The 27,723-nt window shown below is 41.3% G+C and overlaps 1 pseudogene; it reads right to left on the bottom strand.

Moving 5' to 3' along the window:
* Positions 1–18,733: 18,733 nt before the first annotated feature.
* On the bottom strand, positions 18,734–19,044 carry LOC142456380 (transmembrane protein 138-like; annotated as a pseudogene).
* Between the last annotated feature and the right edge of the window lie 8,679 nt (positions 19,045–27,723).

Below are 27,723 nucleotides of genomic sequence, written 5' to 3'. Positions count from 1 at the left end.
CTCTCCCCCCCCTCCCTTTATTTAGTTGGCTGCTCTATGTATCCCTGGATTGGGTTTGGTCCCTGCCATAGTTGCTGAACCTCACCCCAGAGATGTATGCATATAGTAGCTTTTCCCTATGCCCTATTTATTTTATTTTTTTAAGCTTACCTGGGTGGGCTTGTGTTGTACTTATCCTTTTGTGCTTGACTTACGTCACTTAGCATCATTTCCTCCAGCTCTTCCCATGAGGCGATGTGCTTCAGGCATTCACCACTGCATTTTAGGGACACGTAGTACTCCATTGCATGTGTGTACCACAGTTTTTTTAATCTCTTCATCTGCTGATGAAATTTGGGTTGTTTCCCACTCCTTGTGATTGTGAACTGCATGTACTACAATGAACATTGGGGCACAGATGTCTGGCCGTGGTTTGTTTCTTTGCCTTTCTGGGTATATGCCCAGTAGGGGGATTGCTGGGTCATATGGTACTAGCTCAATTTCCATCTGTTTTAGATATAGCCAAATCGATTTCCATATTGGCTGTACATACCTACAGGTCCACCAGCTGTGGATGAGGGTTCCTAGCTCCCCACAGCCCCTCCAACACTTGTTACTTTCTGACTTTGTGAATTGAGATATCTTTCAGGGTGTTAGGTGGTATCTCATGGTTGTTTTAATTTGCATTTTTTCTTATAGTTAATGATCGGCAACATTTTCTCATATGTTTATTGGCCATTCAGATTCCTGCCCCCGTGAAACTTCTGTTCAGGTCCTTTGCCCACTCCTCAGTGGGCAGTTAGTTTTATTTTCTTATCATAAGCTTGAAAAGCATTGTAGAGTTTAGTAATAAGGCCTTTGTCTGATGTGTCATTGCTAAAGATCTTTTCCCAGTCTGTGGGTTCTCTTATTGTTCTCTTGGCAAATTCTTTTGATGTACACAGGTGATTTATCTTCAGTGTATCCCACTTGTCAATTTGTATTTGTGCCCTTCCTGATTTCTGATAGCCTATGTATTCCCTGTGCCAAGGTTCTCAGGTTTGTCCCAATTCCCTCATTAATGGTCTTAATAGTTTGGGGTTTTACCTCAAGGTCTGTGATCCACTTTGAGTTTATTCTTGTATATGGAGTGAGATAAGGGTCTTGTTACATTTTTCTGCAGGTAGATATATATTTTTTCCAGCACCACTTATTGAAGAGGGAATCCACTTCCCCTTAGATGTTTTTTGGGGCCTTCTCAAAAATGAGCTGCCTGTATGCTGATGTTTTTATTTCTGGGTCTTCAGCTCTTTTCCAAAGGTCTGAATATTTGTTGCTATGCCAGGACCACACTGTTTTGACCACTGTGGCTGTATAATATGTGCTAAAGTCAAGTAGAGCAATCCCTCCCACTTTGTCCTTCTCCTTGAGGAGTTCTTTGCTAATTCTGGGCTTCTTCCCTCTCCATATGAAGTTGGTAATCAGTTCTTCCAATTCTTTGAAGAAGGATGATGGTCTTTGTATCTGAATAGCATTAAACTTATATAGGGCCTTGGGCAGAGCTGGCATCGTTACTATGTTGAGTCTTCCAATCAATGAGTATGGGATATTCTTCCATTTGTTGAAGTCACTCTTGGTTTCTTGTAATAGTGTTCTACACTTTTCCTGTTTTTCTTTTGTGTTTTTTTTAGTCAGATATCCCTAGATATTTCGATTTGTGCTTGGCTATTGTAAAGGGTACTACTTTGTGATCTTTTCTGATGTGTATAGCAGTCTGATAGACTTCTGTTTGTTGATCTGCCATATTCCTCTATTGCTTCCAATGCTCTACTTGTGGAGTTTCGGGGATTTTTGATGTATAGAATCATATGGTCTGCGTATAATGATAGTTCACTTCTTCCTTCCCCAGACAAATATCTTTGGTGTCTTTTCTTTGTCTTATGTTGTTAGCTAGGACCTCCAGTACAATGTTAAATAGGAGTGGGGAAAAGGGGCATCTTTGTCTAGTCTCCTTTTTCAGTGGAATTGTTTTGGTTTCTCTCCACTGATTACCACGTTGGCTGTTGGTTTTTCATATATGGCTTGCATAATACTGAGGGATTTCCCTTCTATTCCTATCTTCTTGAATGTCTTAAACAGCAATTGTATTGGATGTTGTCGAATGCTTTTTCCACATCTATCAATATTATCTTGTGGTTCTTATAATTTTTCCTGTCAATGTGGCAAATACTACTACTAATAATAATGGTCTTTCGTATGTTGAACCATCCTTGCATTCCTGGTATGAATCCCACTTGGTCATGGTGAATTATTTTTTTATATGCTTTTGTACTCTATTGGCCAGTATTTTGTTAAGGATTTTGCATCAATGTTCATGACAGATATTGGTCTGTAGTTCCCAATTCTTGTGGAACTCTTGCTCACTTTAGTTATACTAGCTTCTTAGAAAGCGTTTGGGAGTTTTCCATCTTTTTCTATGTTCTGGAAGAGTTCGTGTAGGATTGGTGTCAGTTCTTCCCTGAATGCTTGGTTGAATCCTCTTGTGAAGCCATTAGGCCTAGGGGGGTTTTGCTGGTAATCCCTTGATAACCTTGTCTATTTCTTCCATTAGTATGGATCTGTTGAGGTTCTGAACATCCATTTGGGATAGTCTAGGGAGGGATTGTTTTTTTCCAAGTATTTGTCCATGTCTTCCAAGTTGTAGAATCCATTAGAGTACAGGTCTTCATAGTACTGTGTAATTATCCTTTTGATTTCATTAGGAGCTCTTGTAATGTCCCCTGTTTTATCTCTCTTCCTTGCTATTGAAATTTGTTCTTTTCTTTCTTTGGTTAGGTTTGCCAATGGTCTATGAATGCACACTGCTACTTATAACAGGCAGCAACACAGGGAATCCAGGATACATAAACCCCTCACGGCCAACAAGGAGAAAAGAGAAAACAGGAGGATTAGAGGAGGGTGGAGGGGGAAAGGGGGAATCTATCACAAGGATCAAATTAGAAACCCCTCCCAGGGCGACAAATAACAGAAAAGTTATTGAGGGGTGACAAAGGAAGATGTTAAATATGGAAAAAATAATCTATAACGCTTCAGTGTTTGTAAGGGAGGGTGGGTGGGGGAGAGGGGGGAAAGGAATGGGGAGATGATATCAGGGCCCAGGAGATAAGTTCCATTTTTGTCTCTTCTTTTTTCATGGCAGGGAGTCGCCCCTCCTTCCTCTCTGAGATGGTTCATTTAATACAAGATGGTGAAACTGACCAATCCACACACTAGAGTTTCACACACCCTTTTTGCACGGTCCCGCCCTGTCCCTTGGAGGAAGTTGTAAAGACTGTGGCTGGAAGAGCCATGCCCAGTAATTACTGTACCACCATGCCTTATCTCATATAATGAGGTTCAGGTGGCAATAACCTGTTCTCAAACATACATTATTCTAAACAGGAATTCATAACACTTGACAAGTTGAAAAACAATTGAGTACTTTTTTTTCTTCATAAGGAATACAGATGCAGAAATTCATTATTTCATAAACTCATAGACTATAAAAAGAAAGAACGTTTGAGAAGATCTCTCCAGAAGGTAGAGTCAAAGTGGCATTTTTATTTGGTGGCAGGTCAGGAGGACCTGATAGGACAAGGTTAAAAATGTAGGTTAGAAATGATCAAAGGACTAGAGAAATCCAAAGAAAATTTGTTGTGTATTTGCTTAATTAAATTTGAAACTAGAGCCTCTTTCTACAGAAAAAAAAAATAGCAGCAGAAATTCTAGCAGTTATGACTTTTATAGAACTAAGCCACAAGGAACTGGAGAAATTTACATCTACATTGAGTAATGTAAATAATATTTCAGTAATAAATGAAATATCTAGGAGGTTTCAGGGTTGCTTTCAGTCAAATAGAGAGGTGCATAAAGTGATGTGCCTTCAACATTCACTTAAAAATATGTTTTGGGGGGCTTGTACAACTCTTATCACAATCTATACATCCATCCATTGTGTCAGGGACATTTGTACATTTGCTGCCATCATCGTTTTCAAAGCATTTTCTTTCTACTTGAGCTCTTGGGATCAGCTTCTCATTTTTCCCCTCCCTCCCACTCCTTTCCTCCCTCATGAACCCTTGATAATCTATAAAGTATTATTACTCTTTCATGTCTTACATTGACCAATGTCTCCCTTCACCCACTCTGTTTATGTCCATCTCCCTGGGAGGGGGTTATATGTAGATTATTGTGATCAGTTCCCCTTCCCCTCCTGGTATCAGGAGCCACCGTCCTCTTCTCCTCCTGTTTGGCTACTCACAATATTTGGCCTGAGGGGTTTATATGTCCCGGATTCCTTGTGTTTCCAGCTCTTATTTGTACCTGTGTACATGCCTTGGTCTAATCGGATTTGTAAGGTAGAATTGTGGTCACGATAGTCTGTGTGTGTGTGTGTGTGTAAGCATTGAAGAACTACAAGAAAGTTAAATGTTTCAATGGTTCTATATTGTACCCTGACTGGCTCATCTCCTCCCCACAACCCTTCTGTAAGGAAATGTCCAATTGTCTACAGATGGACTTTGTGTCTCCACTCCGCATTCCCCCTCATTCACAATGATATGATTTCTTGTACTGGGTCTTGGATGCCTGATACCTGATCCCATCGACACCTCATGATCACACAGGCTATTGTGGTTCTTCCATGTGGATTTTTTTGCTTCTCAGAGAGATGGCTGTTGGTTTAGCTTCAAATCTTTAAGACCCCAGATGCTATATTTTTCTATATATGGACACTCACTGTCAGCTTTCTTCACCACATTTGCTCATGCATCCAGTTTGTCTACAGCGATCATGTCGGGAAGGTGAGCTTTATGTAATGCCAGGTTATTAGAACATAGTATTCTTGCGTTGAGTGAGGACTTGAGTAGAAGTCCAATATCCCTCTACTACCTTGATACTTAACATATCAATATATATATACATAGATCTGTTTCCCTATCATCATATATAAATATATTTACATATGTACATGCCTTTATTTATACCTCTATAAATATCCTTTGCCTCTTAATTGTTCCCTCTATTTCCTTTTACTTTCCTCTTGTCCCACTCTCATGCTCAGCCTTCATTTGGGTTTCAGTAATTCCTCTCAGTTCCATTGCCCTTGATCAAGCCCTACCAGGCCTCCTACCATCCCCACCCTCTTGACATCTATTTTAGATCACTTGTTGTTGTCTTGTCCCTCAGTTTGTTAGCAATCACTTCCTTTCCCCTGCCTCCCCTTCTCCCGTGTCCCCCCTGGAACCATTGGTCTTGTTGTTTTCTCCTCTGGATTTTTCATCCCACCTATCTGATCTAGATAGACATGCAGAGACAATACTTAGCACAAAAACAAGACAGAGAAAACAAAGCAAAAAAATAAAACAAAACCAACGACAAAGAAAAGCCTATCAATAGTTCAAGGTCTGCTTGTTGACCTTTAGAAGTGTTTTCTGGTCTAGTCTGGTCGAGTTGCCCTGCTCCCACAGTCTATTTTTCGTATTCCCCGGAGACTTCATTGCTTCAGCATTCACTTTATTGAGACTCTGACGTTACTAGGAATCCAGAGGTCAACTATCAGTTCCTGTCCTCTGGGAAAGTAACCTTTGAAAGGCCATTTAGACCAGATTCTTCTTCTTTCTCTATCATCAATGTAACTAATTTCTCAACACCACCCCAAAATATGATGTTTTGTTATTCCACTGCAAAATTAAATGTAACACATAACTAGTTAATGATGATATAAGAGTTAGAATCTCACATCTGCACTTATGGAGATACCCATGAGGTTTTCTGACAGTGTTACATTGAGTTTTGTTACTTGGTAGGATTTTCAGGCAGCTGTGTGCCCCCTTTCCTTCTCATATGTTAAAAGAGGCAAGTTACTTGTAGCCCAAATGGAGATGTTTAGACGATGGTATTTCCTGGTGCCCAGAAAATCATTCTTGATTGGACCTCTGTGTCACATTAATGGGATGAAAAGGTGTTCCTTTGGGTAGAACTTCTAAAAGCAGGGCCTGCTTTGCCATGTCAGTGTTTTCCTCTAGATTGTAGACAGTAACCTCCTCTAGACAGTAACCTCCTCTAGACAGTAACCTCCTCTAGACAGTAACCTCCTCTAGACAGTAACCTCTCTTCAGCCTAGGCCCAGTATGGGAAGGATGACATGGAGCAGAGTTGTAGCAGACAGGCAGGCACGTGATAGACATAGCTCATGAAAGAGAACAGATCTTTTTAAGCCCCTATATTGTCAGGGTTTTTTTTTTACTCCACTATCATTTAGTATACTTTAGTTGATTCAAGAAGGTATTCAATCCTTTGTTAAAATTTTAAATGACATATTTATTTATTTACCTATATTACTATATGCCATACTTCTATAGTATATACATTTTATATTATGTATATTGTGTTCATGTATGTATGTATATGAGGCTTCAAAAAGTTCATGAGAAATGGAATTAAAAGAAAATGGGATTTTTTCATGAGCCTTTGGAAGGGAAGTCTGATTCTATGTGTTTGTGTGTGTGTGTGTGTGTGTGTCTGTCTGTCTGTCTGTCTGTCTGCAGGTACACTTAGATAGAGGAGAGAGCTGGGTGGGAGCAGCAGTGGGAGTGAGAAATGGAGGAAAGGAAAAAGAAAAAAATGGTATGGGGTAACCAAATGACTAATCCATGTGTTAGTCCATATAGACTAGAGAAACAAACCTAGGGGGACTCATATGAGTCTAGCAAAGAGTTTTACATACAAGAGCAATTGAATTTTGAGAAAACACCCCAGCCCATACCAGATCAAGCCATATGTCCAATATTAACCCATATGTCCCATACCAATCTATAAAGTCCTCTTCAGACTCATGAAACAATGCAGGAAGATAACAGGCCAGATAGTGGGAAGTCTTGAGGATCCAGTGGCATTGTAATCATCTCAGTTCTGCTAGGGGTCTCTACATGGCTTCTCAGGCTCCAGAGGTCTGGCTCCATCAGCCTCTTTCCATGTTTCTTCTCCACAGAGAACTCATCATAGCCCACCAAGCCCCGGGGTTGACATCCTTGCTTGGAGCAGATAACGCACAGAGAGGACTGTAGGGCTGGCTCCACCATGAGACACAACTTTCACTCACTGACCCATAGCGCTATGGGGACAGCACTAGAGACACCGTGGAAAGCGTGCCCAGTCTGCCCCATGCACAGTGGGTGAACGCCAAAGGGAGTGCAACAGGGCAGCAAGAGGAGCAAAGTAACCAAGTCCCCGAGGAGTCCTGAAAATAGACTTCTGACTTGGGGGACAGGGCTTAGAACTTCATCAGACTTGATCAGAATACTTACATAAGGGTCAGCAGACAGACCTGGAACTCTCTATTGGTCTTTTTTTCTTGTTTTGTTTTTCTTCTGCCCCATGTCTATCTACATAAGATAGGCAGGACAAACAATCCTGAGGAGAAAACAATGGGACTGGTGGTTCCAGGGGGACATGGGAGAGGAGGGGGCAGGGAGAGGGAGTGAGGAGCCAACAAACTCAGATAAAGGAACAACAAGAGATCTAAAATTGATGATGAGGAAGGTGTATAATGCCTGGCGGGTTTTAATCAAGAACAATGTATCAAAGAGGAATTACTGAGAGTCAAATGGAGGGTTAGAATGATAGTGGGATAGGAGGAAGGTGAAAAGAAATAGAAGAAAGAAATAGGAGGCAAAGGCTATTTATATAGGTATAGCTATAGGCATGTATATATGTAAATATATGAATTTATAATGAAAGGGAAAAGACTAATGTACATATATTTTATGTGTTAAGCATTAAGAAAGCAGATAGACTTTGGACCTCTACTCAAGTACTTCCTTAACACATAACCTGGCACTCTTTGATACTCACCTTCCCAACACAATTGTTCAAGACAAAATGGGTGTAAAAGCAAATATGGTGAATAGAGCAGATGGTTCCCAGCTATCAAAAGATGCAGCATCTTGGGTCTTAAAGCCTTGAAGATAAACAAGCAGGAAAGCGAATAAGCCCACCTGGAAGAAGAACACAAGCCTGTGTGATCATGAAATGTTGACAGGATCAGGTATCAGGTATCAAAAGATTCAAAACAAACAACTGTGTTGATGCGAACTAAGGGAGTTGGAGCGGAGAGCCAAAGCCCATCTGTAGATAATTGGATATCTCCCCACAGAAGGTTTATAAGGAAGGAACGATTCAACTAAGATGCAGTATAGCACTGACTAAACACACATCATTCCTCTGGTTCCTGGACACTTCCCCACCACCCACTACCATGACTCAGTTCTACTTTGCAAATCTGGCGAGACCAGAGAACACACATTCGTACAGATAAGAGCTTTGGACACATAGAATTATAGATAGATAAACCCTAAAGAACAGTAGTGGTAGTAGCAATATCATAAGGGGAGGGGGATAGTCGGGGAGGGGGATAAGGGAGAAAGGGGGAACCCATGAACAACAGAAATGTGGTTGAAGGGAGACAATGGAGAGTGTAAGATGGGAAATAATAATAACAATATATAATTGATCAAGGATTTTCAAGGTTGGGAGGGGAAAAAGGAGCTATACCAAGGGCTCAAATAGAAATGTTTTGGAGAAATGATGGCAAGCATGTACAAATATGCTTGATACAATTGATGTATGGAATGTTATAAGAGCTGTTAGAGTCTCCAATAAAATGATTTTTTTAAAAGACCCCGGACACTATTCCAATTGATAGCTAGGCACCATCTGCTTTCTTCACACTTTCCTGCTGCACACTTATTTTCAGTGATCTCTTTGTCAAAGAGAGTGTGGAGCAGGAGCACGTTATAAGAACTGACTGCTCTTGGGTGAGGGCTAGAATTACGTGGAGCCCAGAATCCATCTGCATGCTCAGGTGATGAACAACTCTGATTTACTTTGGCCGTCATATCATGACAAAAACAAAACAGAAACCACCAAAACCATAACAAAAGACAAAACACAATCAAACAAGCAAAAGGAAACAAAAACCAAAAAGAAACAACAAAAGGAAAAAATTGTCAATTACCCCCTTAGGGTATAAGGCAATTGCATGGATAATATCAATCATCCAATGATTTTGGAAGTAAAGCAATCATGGTCCCTCTCAATTTGTAATCTTGCTGAAAACAACCATGGGGTTGTTTTGACTCAGAGTAATCCTATAGGGCAGAGTAGAACAGCTTGCAGGAGAGATGAATCAAGTGTCTAAACTACTATAGATGTATCAGATTGCAAGAGTCTAATTAAAATGAAATTCCTCCCTACATCTCACCCTGCACTGGTAGAGCTTTTTAGTACAATCTAGTATCAATCCACCTGGGCCGTGGTGGTTAGCTGTCAGACTTCCCACCTTCTACGAAGAAGATACAAGATTGTGTGTGTGTGTCTTAGAGCTTCTGAGCAATTGGTTTTTCAGAAGGCGAGCTATTTGATGGCAGTGAGTTAGTTTTTTTTCAGTTTTATATTTTGCAGTGGGAGTTCTAAATCCATTTTGAGTCTTAACCTGAATATATATGATATGCAAGTAAAATTTTGCTTAAGATCATCCAACAATTAAAATTGACAGGATTCAAGCTGGATTCAAAAGAGAATATGGAACAAGGGATATCATTGCTGATGTCAGATTGAATTTGGCTCAAAGGAGGGAATCTTAGAAAGATGTTTACTTGTGTTTTATTGACTATGCTAAGGCATTGAACTATGTGGATCATAACAAGCTATGGAATGCCTTGGGAAGAATGGAAATTCCAGAACACTTCAATTTGCACATGAGGAATTTGTACAAGGATCAAGAGACAGCTGTGCAAACAGAATGAGGGGATTCTGCATGGTTTAAATAGAGTCAAGGCATGTGTCATGGTTGCATACTCTCAGCATACTTATTTCATCTGTAAGCTGGGCAAATTGGCTTATATGAAGAAGAGTGTGGCATCAGGATGGGAGGAAGGCATATTAACAACCTATGATACACAGGTGACACACTTTGCTTGCTGAAAGGGAGCAGGACTTGAAGCACTTGCTGATGAAGATCAAGGATTGCAGCCTTCAGTATGGGTTACCACTCAATGTAAAGAAATCCTCACAACTGGACCAATAGATAACATAATGCTAAATGGAGAAAAGGTTGAAGTTGTCAAGGATTTTGTCTTGCTTGGATCCACAATCAATGTTTATGGGAGCAGCTGTCAAGAGATCAAAAGACATATTGCTTTAGGCAAATCCGGTGCACAAGTCCTTTTTCAAGTATTGAAAAGCAAGGATGTCACTTTGAGGACTTAAGTGTGCCTTAGCCACAGCGTGGTATTTTCAATTGCCTCAGTTGCATGCAAAAGTTGGACAGTGAATAAGAAAGACCAAAGAATTGATGCATTTGAATTGTGGTGCTGGCAAAGAATATTGAAAGTACCACAGACTGCTGAAAGAACCAACTGATCTGACTTGGAAGAAGTACAGCCAGAGTGCTCCTTACAGGCCAGAAAGACAAGACTTTGTCTTATATACTTTGAACATGTTGTCAGGAGAGACCAGCCCTTGGAGAAGGACATCATGCTTGGTAAAGTGGATGGGCAATGGAAAAGAGAAAGACCGTTGACAAGATGTATTGACACCATGACCACAATAATGGCCTCTAGATAGTTAAGGTTTATTGTGCCAAGCTGGCCGATAAACACATGTGGGGTTAATTGAAGGGTGGCAAGATAAATGTCTCAGTGAGCCTCATCTTTCTAGTTCTGGGTCTCTTGCTTTCTGATGGTCAGACCAGGGTGCAGTTGCCTTAGCCAGTTCCCTGCTTCAGCTGGCAAGGCTCACTTCCTGCAAGACATCCCTGAGGAGAAGCCACATGGACCTACCCCAATGCAGCCCTGGGTGCTGGAGCAGCCGTGTGGACACCCCTGCTAGGGCTGAGATGCTTACAGGTTCACGGACTCGGCTTCCCTCTTGCATCACTGCATGTGTTTTGGAGATGGAGGAGGACTCTGTAGATCGGTGTAGTTCATGTGGACTAATATTGGACTTATGGGCTTGGGCAGCATTGGGTTGGGATGCTTTCTTAATGTACACTTACCCTTTATAAGAAAAAAAACTTTCTCTTATATATATGAGTTTCTGTGGATTTGTTTCTCTGATGTACCCAGACTGACACAGGCTCTGCCATAGGAGCCCCTGTGTGGCTGCTGCAGGGCAGAGCAGCATTTGGTTCTGTTGGGCATAGGATTGTTATGAGTTGGAACTGACTCAATGGCACCTAACAACATTCTATTTCCTAAAAAATTAATGCACAAACCCATTCTATAATGCCACAAAAAACTTAATGCTACACAATATCATTATATCTGCCCCTCCAAATTTCAACAAACAAATAGCAATTAAATCAGTTCCTTCCATTATAATGGTCAAGTCATGATTATTTCATTATTGTCTAGATTCATTTAAATTATGTCATTGATTTTAGAGATAGCTTTAGGTTAAATCCCTCCTTTCTATTGGCACTCCTTTCTAAAGTCCAACCTCTAGGTAGATTTTGATTTTTGAAATGATCAGAATATCTATCTTCACAAAAATCAACTTCAGAACATTTTCCTCCTTCATATAGCCATTGCTATTGACTTATGTTTCCTCCCAACTCCTCCACCATATCCCCAGCTAAGTCTTAATCCAGTTACTATTTCCTGATACGAACTACTGAATTTTCTATACATAAAAAGCATAAAGACAAAGAAGAAGAAGAACAACACAAAGACCCAGCGACAATGACCAAGTAAAACAAATAAGACCCTCAATCAAAAAGGAAGAAGTAGGAAATATTTTAAAATGGCAATAGATTCAAATTGGGTCCAAAGGGAGCTCAAATGACAGAGTAAGCAAGATACCCGCCAATAAAAATGGAAACCAATGTGAAGGAAGACCTATTCTTCAATCTTCCCCAGAAAGGGTCAGATAGTGAGGTGGGCTACATGATTAACAAGAAATATAAATTCATCCAGTACTTGCGAACTTCCCACTGTTTGAGTAGCAGCTGGATAAGCACGATATCACCAGAGCTCCTTGGGTTATTTTGTAACCACGTTGAACTTTCTATTTTTTTGCAAATTAAAATAAAACTTCTTCTTCCAGGTAAAGGACATGGGGTTAAACTACCAGAGGCCCTAGGGCCGGCTCCACCACAAGACACGATGTCCCCTCACTGACCCACAGAGCTGCAGGGAACAGCACTGGAGATACAGTGTGGGAATGGTGCCCGGCTTCATCCCTCACTACCCGACCTTGGCAAAACACAACAGAATAGTAAGGAGAGCAAAGTAATGAAGTCTCCAAGGAATTCTGAAAATAGACTTAGTACTTGCAGGGTAGGGCTTGCCACCTCATCAGACTTGATCAGAAAACATACATAAGGGTCAGCAGAAAGACCTGGAACAATTTATAGACTCTTTTTTTCTCTTCTTTTTCCCCATGTCTATCTATATAAGATAGGCAAGATAAACAATCTCCAGGAGAAAACAACTAGACTCGTGATTCCTGGAGGCCAGAGGAGAGGAAGAAGTCGGGGAATGGAGGGGGCAGCTAACAAACCCTGGGACCAGGGAACAACAAGACATCTAAAGTCTATGGTGGGAGGATGTCGAATGCCTAGTGGGGTTTGATCAAGTGTAATATAGCCAAGAGGAATTACTGAGAACCAAATGAAGGTTGGACATGATAGTGGGACAGGAAGAAAGTAAAAGGAAATAGAGGAAAAAATTAGGAGGTAAAAGACATTTATAGAGGTATAAATATAGGCATGTATATATGTAAATATATTAATATATAAGGGATATAGGTCTATGTACAAGGTGGTGGAAAAGGAAGAGAAAGGAGGAACCGATGGCAGTGATTGATGTATTGATCACACCTGACCCCTTGAAAGGGACGGACACCATAAATGAGGATGAAGGGAGATAGCGGACAGTGTAAGATGTGAAAATAACTATTATTTGTAACTTATCATGGATTCACGAGGGTGGAAGGGAGGGGAAGGAAGGGGGGAAGGAGCTGATACCAAGGGTTCAAGTACAAATAAAATGCTTTGAAAATGACGATGGCAACATATGTACAAACGTACTTCACACAATTGGATGGATTATTATAAGAGCTGTAAGAACCCTCAGTAAAATGATTTATAAATAAAGAAAACTTTTCATTTTGAATTAATGATGGGTTATGAGCTGAATTGCTAACCTGAAGGTCAGCAGTTTGAGCCACTAGCATTTCATTTGGAATCAATGCAGGAGAGAGATGAGGCTGTCTGCTCACACACAAAAATCACAGTCTGAAAATCCTATTAACAGTTCTACTCTGTCCCACAGGGTCACTATGAGTCAGAATTGATTTCATGGCAGTGTATTTACTGTGAATTGGGTGACATTTTACAGAGTACATCAGTTTCCCATTCAACTTTCATACACATTTTATCTCATGATTTCTATCCCCATATGTAACATCAGTTCGTTTACTTTGAGGATGGTTAGATTTCATGCCAAATTTACATACCTGGGTGCAAGAAGGGGGTAGAGCACACCTATCAATAAGGTAGTAGCCCAGTGATACCTCCTTGGTGGCCTTGCCTTTTGTATAAGAGAGACTCTAAAAAAATTTTTTCTGGAGGGGACAATGAATAACTGTCGAAAGCAAGCTTTTGGATTGAGTTGGAAGGAGAACAGGGCCGAAAGGGTTAACTGCAGGGCCATTGTTTTCTGAGACTTAACTTGGAATAAGGTGAGAGTTACTGACCAAAATGTCAAAGCCCAGAGTATACGTCCAAAATTTAGTCAACTATCTTATGAATCATAATAGAACATTGCCCGATTACCTTGTTTTCAGTTAACTACCCAGAGGCATCAATCACCAGAAGAGAACAGCATGTTTTGTGATGTAAAGAACCAGCAAAGAGCCCCTATATGACACAGAGCAGCATGATGGTCACGAAGATGGACTCATGCATGCTGGTGATGCAGGAGCAGGTGACAGGTTACTCTGCTGGACAGAGGGAGTCATGAGTTAGAGCTGACTGGACAGCAGTTATCTATTAGTGATCGATCGATCGATCTACTTACCTACCAGTAATAAATGACTGTTCCAGTTTCACCCTAACCTCACCTGCTTTAACGCAAGCATAGTATCCTCACAGGAGTGTGTATTTATCACATGCCTCAACTCTTCTGCTTCTAAGAATTTAGCCAAGAAGAATGAAAACATACCGGTACCTACAAACTTTTGTATGAATATTCATAAGTAATTTTTCAATAATAGTGAAAAAAAAAGAAAACCACCCAAATGTCAAGCAGCTGATGAATGGAGAAGCAAAATGTAGTTCATCCACATATTGGAATACTACTAAGCCACAAAAAAGGAGCCAACAATTGAACCATGGAACAACACGGAAGACATTCAGAATCATTAAGCTGAGACAAAAAGTCACAAAATACTTAACACTGTGTAATTTCTGTCAACATTCCAGAAAATGAGAAACTAATGTGTAGTGACATTGAGTAGGTTGGTTGCTTTGAGCCACAGGAGGCTTGGCTTGAGATAAGTTGAGTGTTGCATACGTAAAAAATATCATGAGGAATTCTCTAGGAGTGATGAAAACACCTTGAATGATACTATTTTAAAAAATCATTTTATTGGGGACTCATACAACTCTTATCATAATCCATACATTCATCCATTTTGTCAAGCACATTTGTGCAATTTTATATATAAATTATACTCAATTAATTTGATATTATTTTAAGGGCAAGACAGTCATTTCATACATGATTAGTAAGTACATGAAAAAAATAGATCAGCATCATTACACTGTCGAGAGGCGCAAGTTTAAACCATACAGAACCATTTATCGTATGAAATTTATTGTAAATAAATTATACCTTAAATTTTAAATTGTAAATCTTAAGTAAAGAAAGAACATGGAATATGTTTTTAAGAGAGAAAAAATCCCCCAGAGATTTTATTTGCTCACAAATGTGTGGAATTCATACTACAGGCAACTTATTCTACATTGTTTGGAAAGAGAATTGGGTAAAAAATACTTCTATAAGGGGAATACTATACTATGCTATGCTAGACAGGATTCTCTAGAGAAGCAAACCCAGGACACTAATAATTATATGTATCTATTTAAAGATAGATAACATAAGAAATAAACAGTTAATTAATCTCTAAAGCTCTATAAATGGCTCAGTGCAATTCACTTTTGAGAGACAGCTAGTACACTGGCTGTCCTCCAAGTCTTGAGGGCAGACAGGTAGCCCTCTGTAGAGCAATTCAGTCTATCCGGCCACAGGCAGCAAATGGCAAGGCAGGTCACCAACAGTCAGCCAGATGACAGGGTCCGACAGTCCCCTGCTCAAGAGATGCACCTTCCAGTAGTGTGGCAAAGCAGGTCTGAGAGAACCTTAAGTTACAGCAACACAGTCCAAGGGTTAGGTGTCCCCACAGGTACTGTAGCTTGCAAATGGAGGCACAGAACAAGCAAGGCAGCTGCACACTGGTCTGATGATCCAAGAGCAAGAGAGAGAGAGGCGAGACTGGCCTCTACCAGTCTCTCTACCTTCTACCTTATCTCTCTACCTTCAACCAATCTCACATGTGTTCATTGGCCATGTTGGCACAATAGACCCACCTATCACATATGCTGAAACAAGAAAAAAGGAGGAACTATTAAATACTGACTTGGTATGACCTCCAGAATACATTAGGTAGACATCAATAGCTAGCTAGCTAGCTAGATACTTAAAAAAAAAAGACATTGTGTATATGGGGCATCTCTGTAAGGATATTTAAGGATCTGTTAGGGTGACTGTCCCCGCGAAGAACTAGGTGTGTAGGGGACAGAGGCAGGATAGAGGCTTTCCACTGTATCCATTTTAAAATCTGCTTAATTTTAAATCACACAGATGTAGTAAGTAATAAAAATTTTAAATGAATAAAATAAGTGAATACATAATAAAAAAATTCCCTTTTCTCTTGCTCTCATGTCAGCTGATCTAGCTAGGCCGGTGTCTTTCCTGAGTAAAACCTGGCTGCTGTAGCATCAGCTTCAACTCTGACCCAAGGTGACCACACGGGCATCAGATTAGAATGATGCCACAGCCTTTTCTAAGGATGATTTTTAAAAACTTGATTGCTAGGCTTTTCTTCTCAGCCCGTCTGGAAACTGTGGATGCATCCAGAGGGAGTCACCATGCTGACCTTTGAAATACGGGCCACGTGGTTTTCAGCATTAGGGTGAACACTAAACCACCATTGAGAAAATCAGACTTCTCTAAATTTTTGAAAACAATAAGGAAAAAATCATTCATAATATGATGTTCTTGGAGCCACTGACTCGCCTCTTAAAGCTGTGCTTCAGTCTGCAGTGCTAGTGCGGTGCTACCTTAAGGGCTAGGGCAAAGTTGCAAACGCATCAGAGCGTGCGTTTGCCATCTTCCCCTCCAAGGAGAGCTCTTGCTCACTTCTCGGTACTCTACGGAGTCTTGCGCAGCGCTCTTTGGATCTGCGCACTGCCACAATGGATGCAAGCACAGAAACCATTGCGAGGGTGACGCAGGGCCAGGCAGTGTGTTCTGTTGTGCCTAACATTGCCATGGGTTAGACCTGACTTTAACAGCAACAGCAACAAAAAAAAACTCACCAAACCCTTTCCGCTAGTTCACCACGATGTTGACGTACATTCTTAGATACAAGCCAACACCAGGGGCACGCGTCAGCAAAAGACACGGTGACAGCCTGTATTGTTCAGGGTCCACTAGTTTGGGGTGACTATAGGCTCCCACAAATGGCCTGCTGCTTAAGCATTGGTCACAACGCCTGCCTGGATCTTTAGAAATTAGAACTTGAATAGGCTTCAACCATAGTATTTACTAGGTTCAGAAACTCTTTGAATGTCGCCTCATAAACAAAACCCAGCTGCCCGGCAGAACTGGCTGTCCCCTGTGCTGGACACCTGGCCGTTTCTCCACAGTGGACAGAAGTAGAAAAACAGGAATGTCTCCCATATCCTGCCAGTCTCCAGCAACTGCAACTGTCTTCGCGGGTGTGTGCATTCGCTTTGGCCGTGACAAATGTCTTCAGTTCAAAAATGATAATATTTAAATGAATTCTAATGAAATGACTACTTTTGGTTTGAGGTATATCCATAAAGTAAAGTAGGCCACACCGCACACATCTCCACTCCCTTGCACATCTCTTGCTTCTCCCTCAACCAGGTCAGACAAAGCCATAATGACTGTCACTGAGGAATGCCATCAGTTGGAAGTGAGAAGAGACGATCGAACTGAAGAAGCAAGCGGGCACATGGTGACATGGTGCGGCCGCCAGTATCCACTGTACATTCCACCAGCCTCGCCTTCTTTTCGTGTGGGACTTCGTAAAACGCAAAGAGGCGGGGTCAAGTTTAAAGGACCACGCCGCCTCCTTTCACATCAAAGAACTGAGAATTACTGACAACGGAGGGGGCGCGCCTCCCATTCCCATTGGTCTGGCTGGCTGGCAAGGAAGGACAAGAACTTGCATGTTGGCAAAGGAAGGAGCTGATGGGACCACCGTGGATAAATAGAGGGGGTGCAGGGGGTAGGGCGAGGAGAAGTCTCTCTGAACAAGCGGGGAGTGAGTAAGACAAGTACTAAATTCAAGATGAAACTACTTAATAGCTAGGAGGGAAATGGGAAAGGTCCTATTTAGTGGTCTTTGGGGACTGAGTAGATTATTCAGAGACCTCAAGAAATATACATGTATATTCAGTGAAGCATTTTCTAAATTATCAAGAAAGGACAAGCAACCTCTCTGCCCATCATAAATGAATGATTCAACGTAGGTGGGCACTGAAATCATGCACCATTGTCAAAAAGTCATCATTATGAAATCTACATATAAACATGAGGCCATTTGAATCCTAAAATGTTCACAGTGTGAATGCGTATAGGATACTATAAGATAACATGCAAACATCTAAGAAGTGAATTTGTTAGGGCGGAGGGAAAAACGATAGCATAGAGTTATCCCTAAAGTTGATTCTTTGTTAGGTTTTCATACCATAGAAATCTTTCATCATTAGTTTGCACACCTGAGCAGATCAAGTGTCACTTTCAGAATGTATGTTATATTTTGACAAAAGCAAAATTAACATGTTTTTTTAAAAAAAAGTAATTTTAAGTCTTTATTTAGAACAGGGGTCCTCAAACTTTTTAAATAGGGGACCAGTTCACTGTCCCTCAGACCTGTTGGAGGGCCAGACTATAGTTTAAAAAAAAACTATGAGCAAATTTCTATGCATACTGCACATATATATTTTGTTTTTGTTTTGTTTTGTTTTGGTGGGGGGAAAATCCATTTATTCCCTATTTAGAAAATGTGTGTGGAGGGAAAACTATCTTGGGTATCAAATCTAAGAGTCGGGGGTGTGGGCAGTCAGGCGCCCAGGAGCCTCTGTCTGGGCCCATTCAGCCCTGAGTATTGGTGCATGGAAAGCAGGCCCGGGAGGTTCTCCTGTGCCACACACACTAAAGGACAGGCACAGAGCTCCCAGAAATCAGAGATTCTGAGAAGAGGATGCAGGGGTGGAGCAGGAGAGGGTGGGGCACGGAGGGACTCAAACACTTGAATGTGCAAGAGGGGAGGCTCTTCCTTCGGGAATGCCGACCACATGGGCCCTCCGATTGGGAGCAGCGCATGGAAGGAAGAGTGCCGTCCCAGGGATCTGAAGAGGTCACCTTGGACCTTGCAGGAACTCCTGGTGCAGCCAGAGTGAGTCCTGGGAGAAGCGTGGCTCCCCCAGGTGCACAGCCGTGCAGCTGTGGAAGTAACAGGACAGGACGGCACCTAGTCTCTGAAACACAGTGTTTGCAGGCCATCGGTCCAGACAAAGCGGTTGGTGTTTGTCCAGTGTAAGTTCATCACCCAGATGTGAAGGGAGATGCCGAGGGCGAAGTACACCACTGTCAGGAGGATGGTGCCTTTGAACTTGTGGAACAGGAGGTTGACCAGCCCCACCTGGAAGACGAAGGTGTTGACGAACATGAGGCAGATGCAGCCAGAGCACCAGGCTGTAGTTACTGCTCTGGAGCATCTTCCTTCTGCATTCTCTTGGGCCTTCAGGGGCACATTCCAGAGTTTTTCAGAAAACAGCTTCTGGCTGGAGCACCCACACAGAAGAAGAGGCCTGCGCTCTGAATCAGGGCTGTTTCTCTTGCTCTAAGGCAAGGATCTCATAGAGCCATCCTCAGTTGTCATGGGGACGTCTTCCTGGCTTCTGGAAACCAGATTTCCACACCGGAAGTGCCTGGAGAACACGGGCTCCGCATGCGCCGTTCTACCTACAACCCTCGGTTTTAGCTAAAGTTTAGCTCCCAGCATCATGCTTTATGTTTGGAAAGTCGCTGTCCTGGGCCACCCTGCCCCAGGACTCCCGATCGTTGTTGCCTGCTGACCAGAGCCTCTGTCCCGCTGTGGGGCAGCCCTGGCCCACAGCTTCGCACCTGCCAGAACCTTTCCGTTCCCAGGGCATGGGAGCTTCAGGATCAGACAGGCCGGTCAGGGCGCCTCTGGTCCCTGGAACCTGGGCAAATGCCATCGGAGGAAAAGGTACAGGGGCCAGGGAAAGGCGATGGCACCTTGGAGCGCTGGCCTGAGATGACAGGGGGGTTGGACTTCATTTCCCAGGCGACCTTGCACATATCTTATATTAAAGTAAAAAAAGGGTGGGGCGGGGTGGGAGGCAAAAACACCCGGTGGGCCGGATAAAATTCCTCAGCGGGCAGGCCGCAGTTTGAGGACCCCTGATTTGGAGCTTCTGGAGTATACTGAGTTGATTATCGCCCTAGGGATCAATTAATTGTTCTTATTTGCTCTTGCTTGAGTTCCACTTGCTGATGTTTTGCTTTATGTTAGAGGTTAGTTTTGAAAACACCAAACACAAACTTAAGAAAGAGACAATTATAATTAAAAAAGAAAGAAAAAAGGAAGAAAGGAAAGAAAGAAGAGCAAGGAAAGAAACAAAGGCAATTTGTTGGGGGCGGGCGGAGATTAAGGAAATAAGATCGATGCATGACACAATGAAATGTTATAGATTTCCCATTCTTCTCAACGCTACCTCTGCACCGTCAATAAAACATGGATAAACATTTTTATGGTGTTCTCTTCTTTAAGTCAAGATTCATCTTACATCAGCAATAATGTCCCTTGTTCTATGTTCTCTTCTGAATCTAGCTTGAATTTCTACAAGCTCCTTATCAATGTATTGCCGCAATCATTGTTGAATGATCTTCAGCAACATTGTACTTGAATGAAATATTAATGATATTTCTTGATAATTCACCCATTTTATGGGGCCACTTTTCTTTGGAATGGATCCAAATATGGATCTCTTCCAGTTGGGTGGCCAGGTAAGCTGTCTTCCAAATTTCTTAGCATTGAGAAAAGAATGCGTCCAATGTTGCACAAGCTTGTGGAAACACTTCAAAAGCTACTCTATACGTTTCTGAAACCATCTTTCCCCCCCACAGTGCCTTCAATGCATCTTGAACTTGTCTCAATACCACTGGTTCTTGATCATGTGATACCTCTGGAAATGACTGAATGCCCACTGGTTATTTTTGATACAGTGACTCCGTGTACTTCCATCTTCTTTTGATACTTCTTGTATTGTTCAATATTGTCACCAAAGGTAGGCGGCTATTATTTGTAGATTGTCAGGTTGAGAATATTTTAAAATTTAATTGACTTTTAAAAAATTGATTGAAGGGGGAAAATTTTAGAAAAAGTGTTTCAGGGTATGTGAACATTGTATGGAACTTAATTTCCATGCCCATAATAAAGATTTATTGCACATAGCTGCATTCACTTGATTGCCTGTTGTCTGTGGCTGCTTTTGCTCTCTGGCAGCAGAGTTGAGTAGTCACAGCAGAGCTGGTGTGGTCTAAATGACACCTAACAACAAGAGTAGGGGTAGAGAGGCCAAAATGAGGAGCTCAGGCACACTCACAAAAACTTGTTTCTTCATTAGAATAGTGACTAAAAAGAAAGAGATGTAGACAGGGTCTAGAAGTCATTTCCAGTTTGATTGGATAGGTCTGCAGATAAAGACTGAGGAGAGAGCAGATAACAACATGCATACTGAGTTTCTGGTTGTTCCAAAGGGTAAATAGTTTCATTATTCAAAATAAAAACTACTGAAGAAAATTGGAATGAGATGAAGAATTTGTATTCAAATGTTCTAACTCTGAATCATCTTTGAATTATCCAGGGAGAAAATGTGGGTAGATAGTGGGAATATCAATTTGAAACTCAAAGTAGTGTGGGATAGGAAATATGCTGTTAAAGAGTCATCAGCCTGTCAATAACATTGAATCTGGGAATGGGTAGATTTTGTGATGGTTAATGTTATGTGTCAGGTTGGCTAAGCTATACCTATCAGTTGCTCAGAAGAAACTATGTCATCACCAATTTTGTGTTCTGATGTAAAAGCTGATCAGTGGAAAGTTGAATTTCTTTGGAAGAGCAATCTACCATGAGTATGTAAAAGAATGTTCTGGCAATGTTTGCTCTTTCTTGCCCCTGCACTCTTTCAGTTTCCTGGCCTCCAGGTCTTGGGATGTAAACCTGCAGAAGTCTTTAGCCTGACCCACAGATCCTGGGTTTTTCCACTCCCCGAAATTACATGAGCCACTTCCTCCCAATTGTGTGAGCCATTTCCTTGAAATTAATCTCTCTGTAGATGTTTACATATATGCTTTGTGGTTTTGCTCCACTGGAGAACACCAACTAATATAAGTTTACTTAGCAATAGGGAGTGAAGACTGAGAAACAGAGATAAGAAAGTCTCCCTTCAATCTTCAAAAATCTCCACATGTATTCCCAAGATGACGCCTGAGAAGGAGGCATTTAAGAGGAGCACTGAGAGATTAAGCAGGAGCAGGGGAGTGTCACTCATGGGACCCAAGGAGGAACTCTGATTCACAATGGAGCAAATGGCCAGCAATGTGAAATGCTCCTGAGAAGCCAGGCAAGAGAAACTCTCACTATTGCCCAGTGGATTTGGTGATGTTTAAGTAATTGGTGACCTTAGCGGGAGCTATTTGGGGAAATTTTAGAGATGGTAGTCAAATTTCAGTGGGCCAAAGAGTGACTCAGATCCTACTTTCATCGGATTTCTAACTTTTGATACTATCCTTTATGATTCCACCTCTGCCCCTTGAAGCTGATTTCCCTCTTCCCAAGTCTGATATTTCAAGACTTGAACCAGCCCTAATGTACAAGGTCCTCCTAACGACTCAGGCATGGTGATCCCATCCGAATTAGTTGCTTTGAAAACAAAATCTTGGACCTGGTTTACCCAGCATCCCAGGCAACCCACAGGCTATTTCTTAAGTAAAAATAATGGAATCTTTGCACTTCCAGGTCATAAGATATGGACTTCAGATTTGAATCAAGGCTTTGAACTAATTAGATGCAATTGGAAAGTTGCATAACTTCAGTTTCCTATTCAGTAAAGTGATGACTAATACTATCTATTTTACTATGTCATTGAGAGAATAAAATTTCTGGTACGTGATGGTTGCTTAATAAATGTTTCTCTCTCCCCACCTTTTCTGTTCTTCCAGGAAACAAATATTTTAACTACCTTTGTATGGAACATTTAAAAAATCATTTTATTGGGGGCTTGCACAGCACTTTTCACAATCCAAACATACACCCATTGTATGTCACGCACATTTGTACATTTGTTGCCCTCATCCTTCTCAAAACATTTGCTTTCTACTTGAGCCCTTGATATCAGCTCTTCATATTCCCCTCCCTCCTTACTCCCTCCTCCCTCATGAACCCTTGATCATTTATAAATTATTTTGTCATATCTTACACTGTCTGTTGTCTCCCTTCACCCACTTTTCTGTTGTCTATCCCCCAGGGAGGAGATTATATATAGATCCTTATAATCAGTCCCCGCTTTCTACCCCACCTTCCCTCCCCCCTCTCGGTAACGCCGCTCTCACCACTGGTCCTAAAGGGGCCATCTGTCCTGGATTCCCTGTCTTTCTGGTTTCTATTTGTATCAGTGTCCATCCTCTGGTCTAGCTGGATTTGTAAGGTAGAACTGGGATCATGATGGGGGAGGGGAGAAGCATTTAAGTGGAAAGTTGTATGTTTCATCGTTGCTACACTGCACTCTGACTGGCTCATCTCCTCCCTGCAACCCTTCTGTAAGGGGATGTCCAGTTGCCTACAGCTGGGCTTTGGGTGTCTACTCCAAACTCCCCCGCTCATTCACTATGGTAAGATTTTTTTGTTCTGATGATGCCTGATACCTGATCCCTTGACACCTTGTGATCGCACAGGCTAGTGTGCTTCTTCCATGTGGGCTTTGTTGCTTCTGAGCTAGATGGCTGATTATTTACCTTCAAGCCTTTAAGACCCCAGACACTATATCTTTTGATAGCTGGGCACCATCAGCTTTCTTTGCCACATTTACTTATGCATCCATTTGTCTTCAGCGATCATATCAGGGAGCTGAGCACAAAATGATAAGGTTTTTTTGTTCTTTGATGCCTGATAACTGATCCCTTCAGCACCTCGTGGTCACATGGGCTAGTGTGCTTCTTCCATGTGGGCTTTGTTGCTTCTGAGCTAGATGGTCACTTGTTTACCTTCAAGCCTTTAAGACTCCAGATGCTATATCTTTTGATAGCCGGGCACCATCAGCTTTCTTCGCCACATTGACTTATGCATATATTTGTCTTCAGCAATCATATCGGGGAGGTTGTCACACATATGTTTTAAACATGAAGAGATGTTTCTAGAGCAAGTTATTTCCCTGCTTTTTCAGTCAAGGAATGTGACATTTCCTTAGGGACAATTCCAACATTAATTTTTTGAACATTTTTAATGAGACAAGTGTAGAGCTAGGTGTTGGACTGTTCTTGATGAACAAGGTGGACAGAGCTCTTTGCTATATGAACTTCATAATCTAGTGTGTCTTACGCTGAATTTTCTAGAAAAGAAAAACCATTGATATATATTTGAAGGTACATATATATGTATGTCTTAAAATCAAGGAAATGGCTCACACAGTTGTAGAGGGAGGCAAATTTGAAGTCCATACACCAGATGACTTCTCCTGACTCATGTGGCTACAGTGACCTTGTGAACCAGGCATGGATGGGGAAGATGGCAGACAGTATTCTGACTGCAGAGATAAATGAATCCAAGATCAGTAGCCATGAAAGCAGGCTACTGAAAACTCCCAGGATCTGAAGGCAATATAGAAGGCTGCTCACAGAAGTTCAGAGACCCAGAAGCCAGTTCAGACTCCTGGTGACCTAATGTTCAATGGGGAAAAAATCTTATCTTGTCCTGCACCATCCTCACAGCCCTTGCACTGGCTGATTGTATGTAGAAAAATGAGGCATTTCTGGGGCCAGTGTAAATCTATAGGAAAACCATGGAAGTTCTATATATATATATTTATTTATATTCCTATATTAGAGTGTTTATTATAGCCTATATTTATTATTGTTTTCATTTTACTGGAGATGCTTACAGCTCTTATCACAATCCATACATACATCAGTTGGGTTGAGCACATTTGTACATATATTGCCATTACCATTTTGAGAACATTTTCTTTCTACTTGAGCCCTGGGTATCACCTCATATCCCCCCCCCCCACACCCTCCCTCCCTCATGATCCCTTGATAATTTATATATTTTTTTCATGTCTGGAATTTCTAGATATTTTACACAGGAATATCATAGTCATGATTATGAGCAATGATCTTATTCGTTGCATTGATTGACATACTGATATGAGGACATTGCGTAGTACCTTCCAACCTGGGGCCTCACCTTTCAACATCAGATCAAACAATATTCTGTTGTGATTCATAGAGTTTTCAACCGCTAATTTTTGGAAGTAGATTGCTAGGCCTTCCTGCCATTGTTTGGAAGCTCCCTGAACCTGGCTACCATGGTTGATCTTGCCATTATTTGCAATACCGGTGGCATAACTTCCAGATACTGCAATAGCACATAAGCCACCACAATATGACAAACTGACAGACAGATAGTGGAAAGCTAGGTGGCTATGCTTTGATTTGTGTAAGTATTGTTCACTCTCTTTCTCTTTGGTCAAAGTCTCAACCCAATCACTTTTTAAGTAGTTGGCTATTGTTGATCTATTTGTGGCTGGGAAATCTTAAAATAATGCTGGTGAGGTTTAAAAAAAAAACAAAAAAAAATGGAAATAGATTGTGGATGAGACCTCTCCCACGAGTAAATGATCTTACCATCAGACCTTGAACTTTGCACCATCTCCTGAAGTGTCTTAGGGACCCAGTTTTCTCCTGTTCTCTTGTTGAAGTTCTGGACCAGAGAAGGTCTGAGAAAGTGACCTCTGGACAAGTGAGCGTTGTTCTGCAATCCTACGCAATGACTACACACGCTATCTTTCCGAATGAGGTGGCCAGTTGAATCTGTGTGAAGTCCTGGTGTGTGAAGGGCTAATTGTAAACCTGGGAGGGCCCTGAGCAAACAGACAGACTCATTCCCTATCTAATTTTGTGGTTTTCTGTCTCTCCACTGATGGGGCTAGACGTCTGCCTATATATTCCTCTGGATAGAGAGCGAGGCTAGGAGGATTGTGTTTAATGTTAGAGGAAATAAACTGATAGGGAATGTGTAGCACACGATTGCTCAAGAGTTATTTGAGAAACTTGGAGATATTTGCCATGTATTGGAGCTTGAGCGTCATTAAAATCTCACCCCCAGGCACCAAGGAGAGGGAATAGAATATGCGAGGCACTCTCTTCTAGAGTATGTACAGTTTCACCTGAAATTAACTTTTCCAGGAGAGAACCTGAGACTAGGGGTGAGTTCAAAAAGAAGCAACCCTAATACACGTTCCCTCCTTACAGAGGATTGGGGATGTTTGTGTTCCCCACTCCTTTGTTACAATGTCTCTGTGTCACAATGCAGAGCCATTGCTGATCTTTCTAGATGGTCTCTGCTACTCTGAGAATGACCATTCTCCCCCCTGCCTCTTGCAAATAACTGAAGACACCATGGCCTGCAGAGACAGGGGAAATGGATAGAGTTGGAGATTCTTTTACTTTGCCATTAAAACGCTCTTCCCAAATATGTAGCAGAATTTCAGAATGTTTCTCTCTTTTAAGCAAACTAAGAACTCAAACTCAAACAGAGCTTAAGAGAGTTATTGTTTAGGATTGCATCCTTATGTCGGCAACTATCTATGGATTCAATATAGAGATTTGATATTTGCATCGGCATTCCAAATGCATACCTGTCCCCAAACTGAGACAGAAATGTCAGGAGCTGGGAAAGCTCTGGAGAACCTCACTCCCACCCTCAGACTAATCTTGGTGACAAATGATTGAATGTGTGCTGCAGAGAAAAATTCTAGAGAGCAATCTAGAGGCCCCGCCGCAAGGGTTGACTCAGAGACTCATTCATGATGTTACTTAGAGCAGATGACACCATCTATTTTAGTACTAATTTCCTCATTTTAAAGATTAGATTGTGCTCTAAACATCATTATAGATGCTTTCAACGTGAAAATGTTGATTTTGTGGATAAATACGATATTCCTAGGCCCAGTCTAAGTCAATAACAAACCCATGGAAATCCTGAAATGCATTTTGATATTTTATATGGAAATACCATATTTAAGAAAATGAGAAATACGTTCACTTACTGCAAAAGGTTGCTGAAATTAGGTGGGATTTACAAGGCGACTGCTGCATGAAAATGTTCTTCCAATGATATTGCTAGTATTTTTATATATTTATAATTGAAAGTATAAAACATAGTTGTATTTGAATGATGTGATTTTTTCCAATTCTATTTTTATACTTTCTCCAATAAGTATCTGCTGTTTTATAGTCAATAAAGTAAGCACTATTTTATTTTGATGTAGTTTACATTTAACCACAATATGAACTTACTTCAATAATCAGCAATAGTAGTAGCAAAGTTATTAGGACATCCTGGTCAATTGAATGAATCTTCAAATCTATGCTTCAACATTTGTACTTGGTATATAATTTCTACATAGAAACTTGATTTTTGTGGAAAATTTCTGCAGGCAGCCAGTTCTGTAGCATCCTCAGAGGTAGTTATTTAAAGAAGTTGTTTTAATTCCATAAGTCATGCTGGTAATGGGGAGAGAAAATAGGAATATATCCTTTCGATAGCAGAATTTTTGAAATATTAACTGTCTAGCAAGAAAAACACTCCAAACTTAGAAATATCAGCAGTGAAAATCATTTGCTGACATTTTGACGCCAGGAATTTCACATATTACTTCCTTCTTTCTGACCTCCTTGCATGTCTTCCTTCCCGAACTTTCTCCCTGTTCCTCTCTGTCCTTACCACTCACCTGCCTGCCTTTCTTCCACTCTCTTTTTTATTAAAGTGAAATCCATATCTCATAAATGAACAGTTTTAGAGTGACCCAGTCTAGGCAGTGGCATTTAGTACATTCATAATCTGCTCGCCCCCACTTTATCTAGTTTTAAAAGTTTTCATCACTGCATAAGTAAACCCCATATTTACCCTGCAGTCGCTCCCCTGTCCTCTCCTCTCAGTCTCCCCACTGATCCTTGGCAACCATTCATCTGCTTTCAGTCTCTCTAGATTTACCTGTTGTAGACATTTCATATAAATGGAGTTACACCATGTGTGCCATTT

Source organism: Tenrec ecaudatus, chromosome 9 (genome assembly GCF_050624435.1).
Source record: "Tenrec ecaudatus isolate mTenEca1 chromosome 9, mTenEca1.hap1, whole genome shotgun sequence".
NCBI lineage: Eukaryota > Metazoa > Chordata > Mammalia > Afrosoricida > Tenrecidae > Tenrec > Tenrec ecaudatus.
This window is presented reverse-complemented; position numbering and strand designations above follow the sequence as displayed.